Here is an 18,453-nt window from a genome sequence, read left to right on the forward strand (position 1 = left end):
TTATTGTTGTTTCCCTTGCTTTGAGTAGTTGTAGATTTATCTTTCTTGCAATCTTATCTTGCTTTTCTTTTATACCTTCCAAGTATTTGATTAAATATTTAGAAGGATGTTAGAGTAGATTTTTGTGTTCTTGGCTTGGATGGTAACTTAGGTGAATTTAAGTTACTAATGTCCAAGTGTTGATAATTGGTGTCCATTGACTCTAGCTTCCACTAAGTTAATTAGTGAGGTGGCTAGAATTTATGGATTAGGATTGATATATCTCATTTGACTTTCCTTCACTTGTTAGAGGATCACTTAATGAGATTGATCCTTACAATTATCATGTTGTGGTTAGTAACAAGGATAAAGATCCTTAACCATCAACCCTTGCCAAGACCTTTTTATCATTTGAGTTTTATTTACTTTCTTGCCATTTATTTTTCTTGTTTCTTATTCAAAACCCCAAAACACTTTGCCATAACCAATAATAAGAACACTTCCCTGCAATTCCTTGAGAGATGACCCGAGGTTTAAATACTTCGGTTTATATTTTTATTGGGGTTTGTACTTGTGACAAACAAATTTTTAATTGAGGAATTGTTTATTGGTTTAGAACTATTGATGTGTAAAATTTGGAAAACGAATTCCAAACACACAACTCACCAGCAAGTGTACCGGGTCGCATCAAGTAATAATAACTCACATGAGTGAGGTCGATCCCACAGGGATTGAAGGATTGAGCAATTTTAGTTTAGTGGTTGATTTAGTCAAGCGAATCAAGTGTTGATTTGAGTGATTTGTAATTGACAGAAGCTAAAGTGCTTGAAATGTAAAGGGAGAAGCTAAATTGCAGTAAATTAAAGAGAAAAGCAAATAAAAGTGCTGAATCTTAAAGAACAAGAAATTAAATGGCAGAAACTTAGGACGCAAGAAATGTAAATTGCAGAATCTTAAAGTGCAAGAAATGTAAATGGCTTGAATTGTAAATGGGTCAGGGATGTGGGATTGCAAGAATTAAACAAAAGAACAATAAATCTCAACACATAGAAGAGTAGAAGATGACTTGAATTGAAGCGGATCTAAAATAGAAATGTAAATGAACTTGAAAAGCATTCAACAGAGAAAATAAAATGATAACTCCAGATCTCAGGACCCAAGAGACTAGATAACCAAGTCTAGATCTCAATGCCTTCCTAGATCCAAATTTAGAATTCAATTACAAGAAAAGTAAATATCAAGCAGTAGAAGAAAGGAATTCAAATATTGATTTCTCAAAAAGTGCAGTAAATCAAATAGAGAGATCTCAGGGTGAGATTGAAACAGAATTTCTTCAATTCTCCAAACCCCCAAGATTTAAACAAAGTGTGTAGAAAAGAAATAAAAAACAACCCAGGGAAGGGAATTCAATTCTCCTTCCCAGGAACTCTCAAATTCTAAAAGCAACAACTCCAAAATGTAAAGATGAGCTCTCTACTGTAAGTATTAAAAATTCTAAAAAGGGAAGCTCCCGAAAAACTTAAATTCTAATATATTTATACACTCTCTTCTAATGATCTTCAAGCCTTCAATTGGGCCCTTGGTCTTGATGGAATTGGGTTGATAATAGCCTCTGTTGATTGCTCTTGGTGTTGGGAAGAAGTCCACCTGTGAACCGGGCCATGAACCATTCACGTTTGAGTCAACGTTTGAGGCAAACGTTGACTCAAACGTCTTCGTGTGTGACATTATGCAGCTCATCCCCTTGCTGTCATCCACGTTTGAGCCAACGTTTGAGGTCAAACGTGAGCTCAAACGTGGCCCTTCCCAAGCAGCTCTTCTAGCCAACGTTTGGCCCAACGTTTGAGGCAAATGTTGGCGCAAACGTGGCTCAATTAAACCATCAAACAGGGGTGTTTATTCATTCTCTTATGGAGCCAACGTTTGACCTCAAGTTTGAGGCAAACGTTGGCGTAAACGTTGCCAAGCTCTAGGGGTGATTTTCCTTGCTGAGATGTGGCCAACGTTTGACCTCAAGTTGGAGGCAAACGTTGGCGCAAACGTTGCATAGCTCCAGGGGTATTCATCCTTGTTCTTGTGGCACCAACGTTTGACCTCAAGTTTGAGGCAAATGTTGGCGCAAACGTTGGTTTGCTTCCAGGGTGTGGTTGCACTCTTCCTCACGTTTGAGTCCAAGTTTAAGGCAAACTTGAGCTCAAACGTGAGTGCCTCTTCTTGCCCCTTGCTATCCCCTTTTCTTCAACCTTCTTCCAAGCTTTATTCCACCTATCATCAATCAACAATTGCATCAAAGCCATGCTATAATCATGAGAGTTATTCTTCTTCTTGTCATCTAAGCAATTATGGCACAAAACTCATGAAAATGCATCAATTCATCCATGGTTGATTGAATCTAAAGAAACATGAAATTCCATCTAATTGACTTACTTGTGGTCCAAGAAAGTGCATAAAACCTATTGAAAATCAAAGAAAAAGACTAGTAAAACTAGGCTAGGATGACTTGTCATCACAACACCAAACTTAAAGCTTGCTTGTCCCCAAGCAAGAAAAGAATTATTGAGAAGAAAGAATGAAAAGGAAGTAAATGTTCATGCTAGCGTAGTATTATTGGTAGCTCATGGGGTTTTATGCTGATATGTAACTACTCACTTCTTATTGACATCTAGGCATAGAAAGTCTCCTCCAAGCATCACTTAACACACTGCTATGACCTCTCATTATTTATTTGTCCTTGATGTTTGTTTCTCTTTATTTTCCTTTTCTGTAACATCCAGCTCAGTGTCATGTGTGCAGCAATTCTTTTTTTTTTACTTTATTTGTGCTCAACACATTATTCACTATAAACACTTGGCTTACATTTCTCTTAGAACATTGATGCCCAGCACCTCTTTAGGTCACTAAATGTCTTGTAGCTAAGTTGCTTTTGATAGTGGATTTTCAGTTGATAACCCCGGGTTAGTTAACCCAAGTTACCAAGTGTTGATGCACTCCAAAGAACTTAATAATCCAAGCAGATCCTAGTACAAAGACACCACAGGCATATATTCTAAGGTTCAAGCTATTGGTGTTTAGCTTTATTCTATTTTCCTCTTTTGTTTTCTTTGCTGCCAGTTTTAGCTTTTCTCATTCTACTTATTTTTTTTCTTTTCGACCAAGGACTTTTTATTTTTGAGATTCATAGACAGTGAGCTAGTTTACACTTAGAAAGAAGACAATCTATTCCTGTTATTTACTATAAGTGAGCTACCACACAATCACACATAAATACCACCACTTACTATTATTGTACTTCCAGCTAGCAAGGAACTATCTTACTTCATGTTCCAAACATTTCTTTTATTGAATTAAAGATGCAGGGGACAAAGCATACATTTAGTTAAGTGAAAGTAAACACACAAGCACATACTTAGACTAGCTTACTTATTGCAAAGTTAAACAGGCAGGATGCATAATTACTAAACTAATGGTTACTGTTAAGATGGGCCTATTCAAACTTCCAATTTAGAGTAATTCAATGCTGATAGAGTTAAGTGACAATACAACCTCTCGGTAGCTCTTTCTTCCTGCTCTAAGCCAATGGTGTGTAGCCCTCCCAAGAGAGTGATTGAATTCCTGCAGAGTTAATGGAAGTTGCTTGTTTCTCAAGCCCTTAAGTAATTGGTTAGTGTGCAAGACTTTATTGTAGGCTTTTAAAATTACTTTGGTGTGTGAACACCAAACTTAGTCCCTTGCCACTGTCTCTGATGCATCAAGTTAACTATATGTAAAATCTTGTGTCCTTGCTAAAGGTTATGGAGTTAAAACTAGAAAGCAGTTAAATGGTTGAATAATTTATCTGATTGCTTGGAGCTAGCATTGTGCCAGAAGTGAGAATGTGCTTTGAAATGAGATTTTGGTGGAACACCAAACTTAGAATCCTTCATTCTCCCTTAAATTGTTTTGGTGTGCAACACCAAACTTAGCTCCTTGCAATACATACCAATTATTCAATCACTTTTTTATTGAAATGGATATGAAAAGGAAACTACCTCAGGTTGGGTTGCCTCCCAACAAGCGCTCTTTTATTGTCACTAGCTTGACATCCTCTGTGTTTGTTCAGTTCAGATACTAAACTTCCTTTTCCTTGTCCCATTGTTCTCCTAAATAAGGCTTTGCTCTATGCCCATTTGCTGTGAAGTGGCTCTGTGTAGCTTCATCTAGCAGCTCAAGGCTTCCATAAGGAAAAACTTTTGTTACTAGATACGGACCTGTCCATTTGGACTTGAGCTTGCCAGGGAAGATCTTGAGCCTTGAGTTATACAGGAGCACTTGCTGTCTTGGCTTGAACTCTTTTTTTGATATCTTCTTGTCATGCCACCTCTTAGCTTTCTCCTTGTATATCTTAGCATTCTCATAAGCTTCTAGTCTAAACTCATCCAACTCATTTAGTTGTAGCAGCCTCTTTTCTCCTACTGCTTGAGAATCAAGGTTGAGGAGTTTAGTGGCCCAAAAAGCTTTATGTTCAAGCTCCACAAGGAGGTGACAAGATTTTCCATATAATAGCTGAAATGGGAACTTTTCAATGGGAGTTTTGAAAGCTGTCCTGTATGCCCAGAGTGCATCTTCTAACTTCCTGGCCCAATCTTTCCTTGTGCTTCCCACTGTTTTTTCTAAAATTCTCTTCAACTCTCGATTTGCTAATTCAGCCTGGCCATTAGTCTGAGGATGGTATGGTGTGGCTACTTTATGGATTACTCCATACTTGTGGAGGAGTTTCTCCATTTGTTTGTTGCAGAAGTGACCACCACCATCGCTGACAAGACCCTTGGGCACTCCATATTTAGTGAAGATATGCTTCTTAAGGAATTGAAGGACAATTTGTGCATCACAAGTGGTTGTGGCTATGGTTTCCACCCATTTTGAGACATACTCTACTGCCACCAAGATGTATCTAAAAGAATAAGACAGGGGAAAAGGTCCCATGAAATCAATGCCCCAGAGGTCAAATAGCTCAACTTCCAAGATGAAATTCTGAGGCATCTCATTCCTTTTTGTCAATCCTCCAGCTCTTTGGCATTCATTGCATTGGTGAACAAACTTTCTGGCATCTTTGAAGATAGTTGGCCAATAGAAACCACTTTGTAATACCTTTGCAGCTGTTGTCTCTGGTCCGAAGTGTCCACCGTATGCTGAACCATGACAATGCCACAATATGTCCCTCATTTCATTTTCATGGACACACCTCCTAATCATTCCATCAGAGCACCTCTTGAATAAAAAGGGTTCATCCCACAAGACCTTCCTTGCTTCATTGAGCAGCTTCTTTACTTGTTGTTTAGAACATTCTTGAGGTATCTTTCTTTCCACTTTGTAATTTGCTATGTCAGCAAACCAAGGTGTTTGTTGAACTTGGAACAGGTGCTCATCAGGGAAGTTCTCATTTACTTGTTGTGGCCTATCTTGACAGGCTTCTTGTGGTACTCTTGATAAATGATCTGCTACTTGATTTTCACTTCCCTTTCTATCTCTTACTTCAATATCAAACTCTTGAAGTAGCAGTACCCACCTAATAAGCCTTGGCTTTGAATCCTGTTTAGACATTAAATACTTGAGAGCAGCATGGTCAGTGTATACTATAACTTTTGAGCCAATCAAGTATTGCCTAAACTTATCAAATGCATAAACAATTGCCAAAAGTTCTTTCTCTGTGGTGGTATAATTTTTCTGTGTTTCATTTAACACTTTGCTGGCATAATATATGACATGGTGCAATCTATCTTTCTTTTGTCTAAGCACAGCACCAATGGCAAGGTCACTTGCATCACACATAAGTTCAAAAGGCAAGTTCCAATCAGGGGGTGTGATGATTGGTGCTGCGATGAGTTTTCTCTTTAAGGTTTCAAAGGTATGCTTACAGTTGTCATCAAAGATGAAAGGGTTGTCAATCACTAGCAAATTGCTCAATGGCTTTGCTATTTTTGAGAAATCTTTGATGAACCTTCTGTAGAAACCAGCATGCCCAAGAAAACTCCTTACTGCTTTTACATTAACGGGTATAGGAAGTTTTTCAATAATTTCTATTTTAGCTTTATCAACTTCTATATCTCTGCATGACACTTTATGCCCAAGAACTATCCCTTCAGGAACCATGAAATGGCATTTTTCCCAGTTTAAGACCAAGTTAGTTTCTTGGCATCTTTTCAAAACAAGAGTTACATGATGCAAACAGGTGTTAAATGAATTGCCAAAGACAGAAAAATCATCCATGAAGACTTCTAAAAATTTTTCAACCATATCCAAGAAGATAGAAAGCATACACCTCTGAAATGTGGCTGGGGCGTTGCACAGCCCAAAGGGCATCCTCTTGTATGCAAAAACTCCAAACGGACATGTGAAGGCATTTTTCTCTTGATCTTTAGGATCCACCACGATTTGATTGTAACCAGAATACCCATCTAAGAAACAATAATAGGCATGACCGGCTATTCTTTCCAGCATCTGATCAATGAATGGGAGAGGGAAATGGTCTTTCCTTGTGGCATTATTCAATCTTCTATAGTCTATGCACATCCTCCACCCAGTCACTGTCCTAGTAGGGATCAACTCATTCTTCTCATTGGTAATGACCGTCATTCCTCCCTTTTTTGGTACAACTTGAACCGGGCTCACCCATGAGCTGTCAGAGATTGGGAAAATTATTCCAGCATTCCACAACTTCATGATTTCTTTTTGAACTACCTCCTTCATGGCTGGGTTGAGCCTTCTTTGGGGTTGAACCACAGGCTTTGATTCTTCTTCCAGCAAAATTTTATGCATACAAATGGCTGGGCTAATACCTTTGATATCGTCAATTGTCCAACCCAAGGCTGCTTTGTGAGCTTTCAACACTTCAATCAGCTTTGTTTCTTCTTCCATATTCAAGGAGGAGTTAATGATCACTGGTAGGGTCTATTCTTCTCCCTGGAACACATATTTGAGGTGAGGGGGAAGAGGTTTCAATTCCTGTTTTGGCTTCTCTTTCTCCTTGTCTTCATTAGAGATTTCTACCACTTCTTCTTCCTGTTGCTCATGACAAGTGGCTTCTAACATTTCCTCCACCAAACTTTCTATCATGTCCACCTTCATGTAATTTTCTTGTTCAAGAGGGTGTTGCATTGATTTGAAGACATTGATGACCATTTGCTCATTATGTACTCTAAAAATCATCTCTCCCTTCTCTACATCAATAATGGCTCTGGCTGTGGCTAAAAATGACCTTCCCAAGATGATTGAGTTATTTCTTTCTTCCTCTGTATTCAGAATTACAAAGTTTGTTGGGAAGATAAACTCCCCAACCTTCACTAACAGGTTTTCCACAATGCCATTGGGTGTCTTGATTGATCTGTCAGCCATCACCAAAGACATCTTGGTAGGTTTGAGTTCTTCTATGGCAAGCTTTCTCATCATTGATAACGGCATCAGATTGATGCTAGAACCAAGGTCACAGAGAGCTTTGTCTAGGGTCATTTTGCCTATGGTACATGAAACTACAAAGCTCCCTGGATCTTTGAGCTTTGGTGGGATAACTCCTTGAATCACAGCGCTACATTCTTCAGTGAGAAGTATAGTTTCCTTCTCTTGCCAACTCCTCTTCTTGTTGATGAGTTCCTTCAAGAATTTAGCATACAGGGGCATTTGCTCAAGTGCTTCAGCTAAGGGAATATTGATCTCCAACTTCTTGAAGACTTCAAGAAATTTTAGGAAGTGGTCCTTAGTCTCCTTGTTGAACCTTTGAGGATATGGCAAAGGTGGTGTGAAGTTCATTCCCTGCCTTTGTTCCTTGGTTGGCTCTCTCATCGCTTCCTTCTCTTTCCTTGATTTTTGTGGCTGATCTTCCCTTTCTTTGAGCTCCTCTGAGGTCTGCTTGCTTGCTGTCTCCTCCTTGTCATTGGGTGCCTCTTCTTCAGCTTGTTTCTTGTCACTTTCTTTTGGCTTCTTAGTTACTTCTTCATTTTTCACCAGGATCTTTCCACTCCTTAGTTGTATTGCTTTGTACTCCTCTTTTAGATTAGGAATGGTGTCACTTGGTAGTGAACTTGATGGTCTCTCTGTTGCAAGGTGTTTAGAAAGCTGACCAATTTGCCTCTCCATATTCTTTATGGAGGCTTCTTGGTTCTTGGCTGTCGTTTCTTGGTGTTTCCATATTTTGTCTATCAAGGTTTCCAGGTTAGTGATTCTTTGAGATTCTGGTGATGTCTGTGGTTGGTTGTGAGATGTGGATGGTGGATGGTAGGCATTTTGGTTGGTGGGTTGGTTATTGGATGGATAATGGTTGGAGTTGGGGTAGTTGTTTTGGGGTTTTCTGTAAGGGTTTTGGTTAGTTTGCTGCTGGTTGTGGTTTTGGTTGTTTCTTGAAGTGTTTTGATTTGAGTTCCTCTGCCATGGTTGTTGGTTCTGGTTGTGATTGTCTCCCCTCCTAAGGTTTGAGTGGTTCTTCCAAGAGGGGTTGTAAGTATCACCATAGACTTCATTTGATCCAGAATTTTGGTTGTGCATGTACTGGACTTGCTCTTGCTGCTGCTCCTCTTGAGTTTCTTCATTTTGCCCCCATGTGGTTGATGGTTGGTTTGTGTTGACTGCTGCAACTTGGAAATTATCAATCCTCTTGGCCATTTGCTCAAATTGTTGTTGAATTTGCTGCTGCATCATTTTGTTTTGAGCTAGGATTGAGTCCACTCCTTCCAACTCCATCACTTCCTTCCTCTGTGATGGTTGGCGTTGCCTTTGGTGAGCAAAGAAATATTGGTTGTTGGCCACCATATCAATGAGATTTTGGGCTTCCTCTGCAGTTTTCATTAGTTGTAAAGAGCCTCCTGTTGAATAATCCAAAGCCTCTTGAGATTTCAGTGTCAAGCCTTCATAGAAATTCTGCAATCTGTCCCACTCACTGAACATTCCCGGTGGACACTTCCTGATTAGAGCTTTGTATCGTTCCCATGCCTCATATAAGGGTTCAACCTCCATTTATGTGAATGTTTGCACTTCAGTCTTCAATCTAATAACTCTTTGAGGTGGGTAAAACTTGGCAAGGAACTTGGTTACTAGATCATCCCAATTGTTGATGCTGTCTCTTGGGAAGGATTCCAACCATTGAGTGGCTTTGTCTCTGAGAGAAAATGGAAATAGCAGTAGCTTGTAACTGTTAGGGTGCACACTATTGGTTTTGATAGTGTCACAAATCCTCAAGAAAGTAGACAAGTGTTGGTTTGGATCTTCAAGTGGTCCTCCTCCATAAGAGCAATTGTTTTGAACCAAGGTGATGAGTTGTGGCTTTAGTTCAAAGTTATTTGCATTAACATTTGGGGTGAGAATGCTACTCCCACAATGTCTAGGATCTGCACATGTGTAGGAAGCCAAAACTCTTCTCTGTGGCAGATTATTGTTGTTATTGGCTGCTCCTTCTGCTCCATTTGGTGGATTTGTTAAGTGTTCCTCCATATCTTGGAATTCTTCTTCTGACTCCTCTTCTCCAACAATGTTTTTCCCTCTTTTAGCTCTTCTTAATCTTCTGAGGGTTCTTTCGTTTTGTTCACAAAAAGTGGGTATAATTCTCCTTGTACCTGACATACAACTAAAGCATAAGAATCACACAACACCAGAAAGGCAATAACACTTCAATCCATTGCTGAAGTGAAATGTTAGTTGGCTTAAGCAAAAATTCAAACAGTTAGTGTGTTAGTCAAAAATTAAAGAAACAGAAAATAAAAAGTGCTTGATCTAGATCTCCACTTCACTTAATCATTGTCAATCTAATTCAATCCCCGGCAACGGCGCCAAAAACTTGATGTTGTATTTTTGGAAAACGAATTCCAAACACACAACTCACCGGCAAGTGTACCGGGTCGCATCAAGTAATAATAACTCACATGAGTGAGGTCGATCCCACAGGGTAAGACCCAAAAGACTAGATAACCAAGTCTAGATCTCAATGCCTTCCTAGATCCAAATTTAGAATTCAATTACAAGAAAAGTAAATATCAAGTAGTAGAAGAAAGGAATTCAAATATTGATTTCTCAAAAAGTGCAGTAAATCAAACAGAGAGATCTCAGGGTGAGATTGAAATAGAATTTCTTCAATTCTCCAAACCCCCAAGATTTAAACAAAGTGTGTAGAAAAGAAATCAAAAACAACCCAGGGGAAGGGAATTCAATTCTCCTTCCCAGGAACTCTCAAATTCTAAAAGCAACAACTCCAAAATGTAAAGATGAGCTCTCTACTGTAAGTATTAAAAATTCTAAAAAGGAAAGCTCCCGAAAAACTTAAATTCTAATCTATTTATACACTCTCTTCTAATGATCTTCAAGCCTTCAATTGGGCCCTTGGTCTTGATGGAATTGGGTTGATAATAGCCTCTGTTGATTGCTCTTGGTGTTGGGAAGAAGTCCACTTGTAAACCGGGCCATGAACCATTCACGTTTGAGTCAACATTTGAGGCAAACGTTGACTCAAACGTCTTCGTGTGTGACATTATGCAGCTCGACCCCTTGCTGTCATCCACGTTTGAGCCAACGTTTGAGGTCAAACGTGAGCTCAATCGTGGCCCTTCCCAAGCAGCTCTTCTAGCCAAAGTTTGGCCCAACGTTTGAGGCAAACGTTGGCGCAAACGTGACTCAATTAAACCATCAAACAGGGGTGTTTATTCATTCTCTTATGGCGCCAACGTTTGACCTCAAGTTTGACGCAAACGTTGGCGCAAACGTTGCCAAGCTCCAGGGGTGATTTTCCTTGCTGAGATATGGCCAACGTTTGACCTCAAGTTGGAGGCAAACGTTGGCGCAAACGTTGCATAGCTCCAGGGGCATTCATCCTTGTTCTTGTGGCGCCAACGTTTGACCTCAAGTTTGAGGCAAACGTTGGCACAAATGTTGGCTTGCTTCCAGGGTGTGGTTGCACTCTTCCTCACGTTTGAGTCCAAGTTTAAGGCAAACTTGAGCTCAAACGTGAGTGCCTCTTCTTGCCCCTTGCTATCCCCTTTTCTTCAACCTTCTTCCAAGCTTTATTCCACCTATCATCAATCAACAATTGCATCAAAGCCATGCTATAATCATGAGAGTTATTCTTCTTCTTGTCATCTAAGCAATTATGGCACAAAACTCATGAAAATGCATCAATTCATCCATGGTTGATTGAATCTAAAGAAACATGAAATTCCACCCAATTGACTTACTTGTGGTCCAAGAAAGTGCATAAAACCTATTGAAAATCAAAGAAAAAGACTAGTAAAACTAGGCTAGGATGACTTGTCATCAACTATACTTGCAACGAGATTTTATTTGTGAAATTCTTTACCGATAGACAATTTCTGTTCATCAAGAGACCAATCACAAGGAAGGGTATGGAGCACGCTAGGGAACCCGCACAAGAACCACAGCAAGAGGCCGTTCTACTACCTCCACAGGATATTCCTAAGATGCCTCCAGGGATGTACTTCCCTCCCCGTGACTACTGGGATCAGTTTACCACATCCTTGGGGGAGCTGACATCATCAGTTGATCAACTGAGGATGGAGCATTAGGACCAGTCTGCTATCCTCCATCGAATGATGGAAGATCAAAAGAGATTGATAGAGGAGTAGAGGAGGTAGGGGCATGATATTGTGGAGCTTAAACACTCTAGAGGATTCTCCAGAGGGAGTAGCAGTCGCCATCACTGAGGTGGTCTAGTTCCATTCTCCCTATCTTTATTTTTTCTCTATTTTTCTATTATTTTATTTTTTATCTGTTTTCTATTCTAGTTGCATGATCACTCTTAGGATTTCTTTGTTTTCTAGTAGTAGTATCTTTTTTGTTTTATTTAAAGATGTCTTATGTATTCCGCATTAAGCTTAAAAAGAAAAATCTATTGAAAAAGAAGTAGTAAGATGCATAAGATCTTGAGTTATATTATGAGTTGTTCGATTACTTTGATGTGGTGGCCTTATCTCTATTTTCTGAATGTATTATTTAACTGTGCATGTTTGATCTTGAAGTTGAGTACATTGGTTCTTCAGGAATAGGAAATTAGAGAAATATTATTGATTCTCTAAAATAAGAGAAAGATTGATTCTTAAAGCAAAAGAAACAGAAAAAAAATTGAAAATAAAAAGAAAAATCATAAGAAAAAGGTCCAAGGCTTTAAGCATCAATGGTTAGGAGGGTCAAAATTGATCTAAAGCTCAAAAGAGTGGTTTTCCCTAACTATATGCTTGTGGTGTGAAAGTGTCAAGTAATCCTTGAGACTGAACACTTAAAGTCATGACCCAATGCTGTTAAAGAGTACACATAAGGCTTTGAGTACCACTATCTAGAAATAAAAGCAAATAAAAAGTCGAATCCAAAGGGTTTCCCCAGTTAAGTGCTTGTGGTGTTTATGTATCAAGTTATGCTTGAAAACAAAACACTTAGAGTCACGGCGAGGCTCAGAGAAAGAAAAGAAAAGTTGTGTTCAAGAATCAACAAGAACCTAAAGAAGAGAATTAATAATATGCTCCGAGTTCCAGTTCTAAGGGACACCGATATTTCTGAGCATCAAAAGATAGTGAGATGCCAAAGCTATTCAAAAGTAGAGTGTCATTAGCTCCATTCAGTAATTAGACTTGAGCTTGAATGACAACTCTAATCTTATGTATTTTCTCTTCCTTGATCCCATATTGTTTTTGGTTGCTTGAGGACAAGCAACAATTTAAGTTTAGTGTTGTCATGCGTGAGCATCTTATACCCCTTTTTTTGGCTGTTTTTATATTGTTTCTAATTAGATTTTATTAAGATTTATTATGTTTAAGTGCAAAATTTACCTTTGGATGCTACTTTGAGTTTTTCTTATGTTTTTATGGTTTTAGGTGAAATTCGGAGCAGTTTGGAGAAGCTTGTTGCAAGAAAGGAAAATGTTGGCAGCTCCCCCCTGGGCGCTGAACGCCCAAATTGGCATTCAACGCCAGCAAGGGGGAATGAAGTCAGAGGCGCGCTTCCCTTCTGGGTGTTCAACACCCAATCCTGGCGTTGAACGCCAGCTTGCTGTCCGAGCCACTCACCAATTGCGCCTCCAAGTAGATTTTTGCACCTCTTAGTCTTATCTTATTTTATCTTTGTAATTTTTAATTAAAAATAGTATCTTTTAGGTTTAGCATTTATTATTAGGTTAGTATTTAAGGAGGAGATCACTGAGGTTTTGGGGGATCTTCTTCCTTCCGCACTTTTCAAAACCTATTTTCTCTATAAAGTCGTGAGCAACTAAACCTCCTGGTTAAGGTTAGGAGCTCTGTTTATTTCTATGGATTAAGATTATTATTATTCTATTTTAATTAATGTTTGATTCAATTCTAAGGTGTTGTTTTCGTTCTTAATCTTATGAATCTGGGTGGAACGAGAGTATGACCCTTATTCTACATGAGCTCTTGTGATTCTCGAGAAAGTTATCTCGCTTGAGCTACAGCTTGAAAACACTCCTCCTAAACTACTAATTACCTGGACTAATCGAATAAGTGACATAAAATCTTGTTAGCTTTAGGTAATTGAGGTTTTTATGGCGCTAAACTAGTTTTCTGAACTTCACCTTCTGATCTAAATTGAATGACCACGAGAGTGGCTTTTGATGAGGACTAAAGGAGATTAAATTGCTAAGAGATTAGGTTTTAATCACTTATGGTTTGTCATAGAATGAATCACTCATTGTTGAAATAGTTGGTAAGTTGTTTTAATCCGGAAAAGTAAATATCTCCGAAACCTTAACTGTTTTTTCATCATTGTTTTACTCCAATTCTTTTTATTTACTTTATTTACTTGCTTTTTACTACTTATGCGTTTTACACCAACAATCATTGATGACTGCACATCATGTACCCTTTTTCTTATATTAAAGGATCATAAAAAGAGCATAATCTCATTGAATCAATGGAATTTCATGAACCAAATGATATATATTATAGTACATTACTTTGAAATGGGTTTGTGCTGAATTTCAGGTGAAAAGAGCAACAAAAGGGGAAGGAAAACAACAAATAAGGATGGGCGTGTGACGCTGGGCGTGCCACTTGAAGCTCTGGGCGTGGCACACCAAGCTTTTGAACCAACTTTCAACAATGGGCGTGCCACTTGAAGCTCTGGGCATGGCATGCCAGGCCAACATTCCAGCAAAGAAGGTTGAAGAATTTTACATGGGCGTGCCACTTGGAGCTCTAGGCGTGGCACGCCAAGTTTGTGAAGCCAAGATCTCAAAGAGGGCATGCCACTTGGTGTTTTAGGCATGGCACACCAGGCTTAAGTTTCAGAGGAGTGAATTTGAGCCCCACTATGGGCGTGGCACGCCAAGAAGTGGGCGTGGCACGCCGGGGCATATGCCAGCCTGACCTCCTCTCATTCAAATGAAAATATCTTGAGCTACACAACTTCAAATGAGATGATTCTAGTGCCATTAAAAATTAGACATCCAGGGCTTTCCAACCATATATAACACTTCATGATGGACACTGGAATTGAGGAAGATATTGACCCCGAAATCACAGGGAGAAAAACACGTCACTGCAGAGTTACCAGCCTGACCTCTTCATCTTCAAAGGAACATAACTTGAGTTATAGAGATCCAAATGATGGGATCTTGGTGGCTTTGGAAATCTGACATTCAGAGCTTTCTAACGATATATAACACTCTAGGGTGAATGTTAAAACTGAAGGTGAAAAATGCCATTATTTCAGCGTTGCAAAATCTGGGCATGCCACTTGACATCGAAGGCGTGGCACGCCAGCTTTATTTTCATAATGGGCGTGCCACTTGGGGTTCTGGGCGTGGCACACCAGTTCTAATGGCCAGAAAGCATAATTGAAGGTGTGGCACGCCAAAGAGTGGGCGTGGCACGCCAGTTTCATAATATATGGGCGTGGCACGCCAGAGAGTGGGCGTGGCACGCCGGGCTACCTGACAGACTGACCTATTCACCTTCAAATGGGCATAACTTGAGCTACAGAGGTCCAAATGAGTTTATTTTAAAGGCGTTGGAAAGCTAACATATAGGGCTTTCCAAAAATATATAATACCTCATAGTAGACATTTAATTTGAGGCCCAAAAAACTCCATCAATTCAGCGTTGCAAAGTGGGTCATACTCCGAAGGGCAAAATCAAGTGGGAGTGGCACTTGAAACCACACGCCAACTTCTTCCTACAGCCCCCAACCTTCAATCAAGCCCACTCCAACTCTCATTCAAGCTACAATTGTCAACCAATCAAGGCCACAAGAAGCATCTAGAATAGTTTATTTTCATTTCATTGTAATTTGCTTTTAATTTCATTTAAGTTTGTAATTTAGGAGAGCCTATTTAAAGGACTTAGTTTCATAGAATTAGGCATGGCTGGATTGGGAGAAGTCTTTGGACCATCTCTATTCACCATCAATTTTCTTTCTTTTCTTTCTTACTTTTGTAAATATCTTTTAGTTATGAATTACTAACTTTTTCCATTGGGAAAGAGAGCTCTATTGTTTTTCAATGGATTGATTGTTTTTATTCTTCTTCTTCTCTTCATCTCTCTTTGATTTACTAGAAAGAATTTCGTTCTTCATGATTGCATTCAATTATCTTGGAAAAGAGATTGAATGTAATTGGGTTTTATGGGAACCTTGGGAGAGGAAACATAAAACCATGCTTGAAATTCTTTCTCATACTTGAGTAGGATTTGGGTTTTGGTGTTTGGATATGGTGACATATAATCCTCCTTCTACTTGGACCTAGGAAAGTGTGTGGTATAATCAGGAAACAAGCTTCATCTCTTCTCATGAGCAATTAGACCAAGGAATTTGCTATTGATCAAGATTTGAGAGATTGAGTCACCAAGGGATTGGGGCTCAATCAATCATGATTGCCAAGAGGTCAATGAGTTGCATGATTGAAGATGAGATGAAATCAATTAATCCGGAGAATGCAATATTTCTTGATCCCAATTCTTATTTTATCTTTCTTTCTCTTATTTACTTTATGGTTATTTACATTTTCTGCACTTTACATTTCTAGCACTTTACTTTCTTGTACTTTACTTTCCTTTCCATTTATTTTCTTTCACTTTATTGCTTTCCTTTACTTTCATGTCATTTATATTTTCTTGTTTGATTATCACTCCAATTATGATAGTCTAACTAGGCTAATTAATCAAGTATTGCTTGCTTAATCCAATTAACCTCTGTGGATACGATCCCACTCCATTGTGAGTTATTACTTGACGATACTTTTGTGCGCTTGCCAAAGAACATATTCATTTTTATGGGGAGTGAATTTGGCTCATCCATCATCTTTTACAGTTTTTCTGACTAAGTCTAACAGGATAACTATTGCTTGCTCAATCCAACAATCCTCGTGGGATCGACCCTCACTCACTTGAGGTATTACTTGGATGATCTGGTGCACTTGCCGGTAAAGTTGTGCGAGTTCTAATTTTGTACACCATTAACCATAGTGGATATTTTACCTCCCATATAAACCCTACCTCTAGCAAGGCTTGTACTTGCTCTTCTACGACTTGCGTCCGTTTTGGCCCGAGCTTCTTGCGTTTCTGTTGGACTGGTCGGGAGCATGGATATACTGCAAGCTTATGAGACATCAAGTCGAGATTTATGCCAGGTATATCGGAGGCTTTCCAAGTGAAGAGATCGGAACTTTTCCTTAACAGATGTACGAGCTATTTCTTCATGTTTCCTTCTAGGTTTTCCCCTATGCTCGTTGTCTTGTTAGGATGGTTTCCAATTTGCAGTTCTTCTATTTTGCCCTCAAGCTGGGGGCGCAATTCTTCACGAGTTCGGATCCTAACTCAATGGTGTTGACTTATTTTCTCACGAGATTGCCTTTCAAACTGAGGCTCTCGTTGTAACATTTTTGTGCCAATTTTTGGTCCCCTTTTACAGTAGCAATCTCTTTTGCTGTTGGGAATTTCATATAGAGATGAGGCATTGAGACGACATTCGTAAGTCGGTTTAAGGTAGTCCGACCTATTAGGGCATTGTAGGTCGAGGTTACATCGACTACTATGTAGTCGATGCTTAGTGTCTTTGATCGGATACTTTTCCTAAAAGTGGTATACAATGGGATGTAACCAAGGGGTCGGATCGGGGTATCACATAGTCCGAAGAGGCTGTCGAGGTATGCCTTTAGATTCTTTTCTTCTAACTCGAGTTTATCAAAAGTAGTTTAAACATAATATCAGTCGAGCTACCTTGATCTATCAAGGTTCTGTGAAGGTTAGCATTTTCTAGGATCATGGTTATTACCACATGATCATCATGCCCAGACAATATGCCTTGAGCATCTTCTATAGTGAAAGAAATAGTTGGCAGGTTGGTCAGTTGACTGTCATCCCCGACTTGATATATCTCCTTGAGGTATCTTTTTCATGAGAATTTTGATATTCCTCCTCCTGCAAACCCAACATTGATCATGTGCATGTGTCACTCTGGGTGTTAGGATGGCGTTCAGGTCGTCCTCCTTTTTGATCCCGTCTTCTCTTCCTTGGATCGTCCGACCTGTCGGCCAGGTATCTATCAAGTCGGCCTTCTCTGGCCAACTTTTTTATCACATTATTTAAGTTGTAACATTCATTAGTGGAATTTCCATACAGCTTATAGTATTTGCAATATTCAGTCCGACTTCCAGCTTTCTTATGCTTAATCAGACGAGGAGGTCAGAGTTTCTCCGTGTGGCATATATCGCGATAAACATCCACCAGGGAAACCCTTAGAGGGGTGAAGTTGTCGTACTTTTGGGGTTTCTCTACACTTTGCTCCTCTATTTTCTTGGGTTCTCTTTTTTTGTCCTAAACTTGGTAGTAGGGCAGGTTTGTCTACGGGGAAGGCTCTCTGAGTCGGGAATTTTTTTTTCATATTGATGTATTTCTCTACTCTTTCTTGAACTTCATTCAAAGAAGTCGGGTGTCGTTTAGATATTGACTGGGAGAATGGTCCTTCTTTGAGGCCATTGACTAAACCCATAATTACATCTTCGGTTGGCAGATTCTGGATCCCCAAACAGGCTTTAGTGAACCTATCTATGTAGTCACGGAGGGTTTCCCCGACTTCTTACTTTATGATGCCTGAGCATCTTTTCTATCTTTTCCTAATGAATTTGCATCTGAATTGTTAAGTTTAATCAAGATTTAAATATCTTTTAGCCACTATGAATGCTACTTCGAGTTGTGTACAATTCTGTTTATTTCAGGTAGCATTCGGATGGATTTGACGGAGTTTCTGTAGAAAAAGAGAAGAAAATGAATGATGCTGTCAACTCTGACCTCCTTGCACTCCAACAGGAATAACATGAGCTACAAAGGTCCAATTGACGCGGTTTCAGTGGCACTGGAAAGGCTAACTTCTAGAGCTTTCCAACGATATATAATAGTCTACACTTTCTTTGAATGACACACGGCCATGGTGGCACCTAACTTGGGATTTCCCAAGATAGGCGCCAGGATGAAGGAATACACATAATCAAGCGGCAATTGCAGC

This window comes from Arachis ipaensis, chromosome B03 (assembly GCF_000816755.2).
Source record: "Arachis ipaensis cultivar K30076 chromosome B03, Araip1.1, whole genome shotgun sequence".
Taxonomy (NCBI): domain Eukaryota; kingdom Viridiplantae; phylum Streptophyta; class Magnoliopsida; order Fabales; family Fabaceae; genus Arachis; species Arachis ipaensis.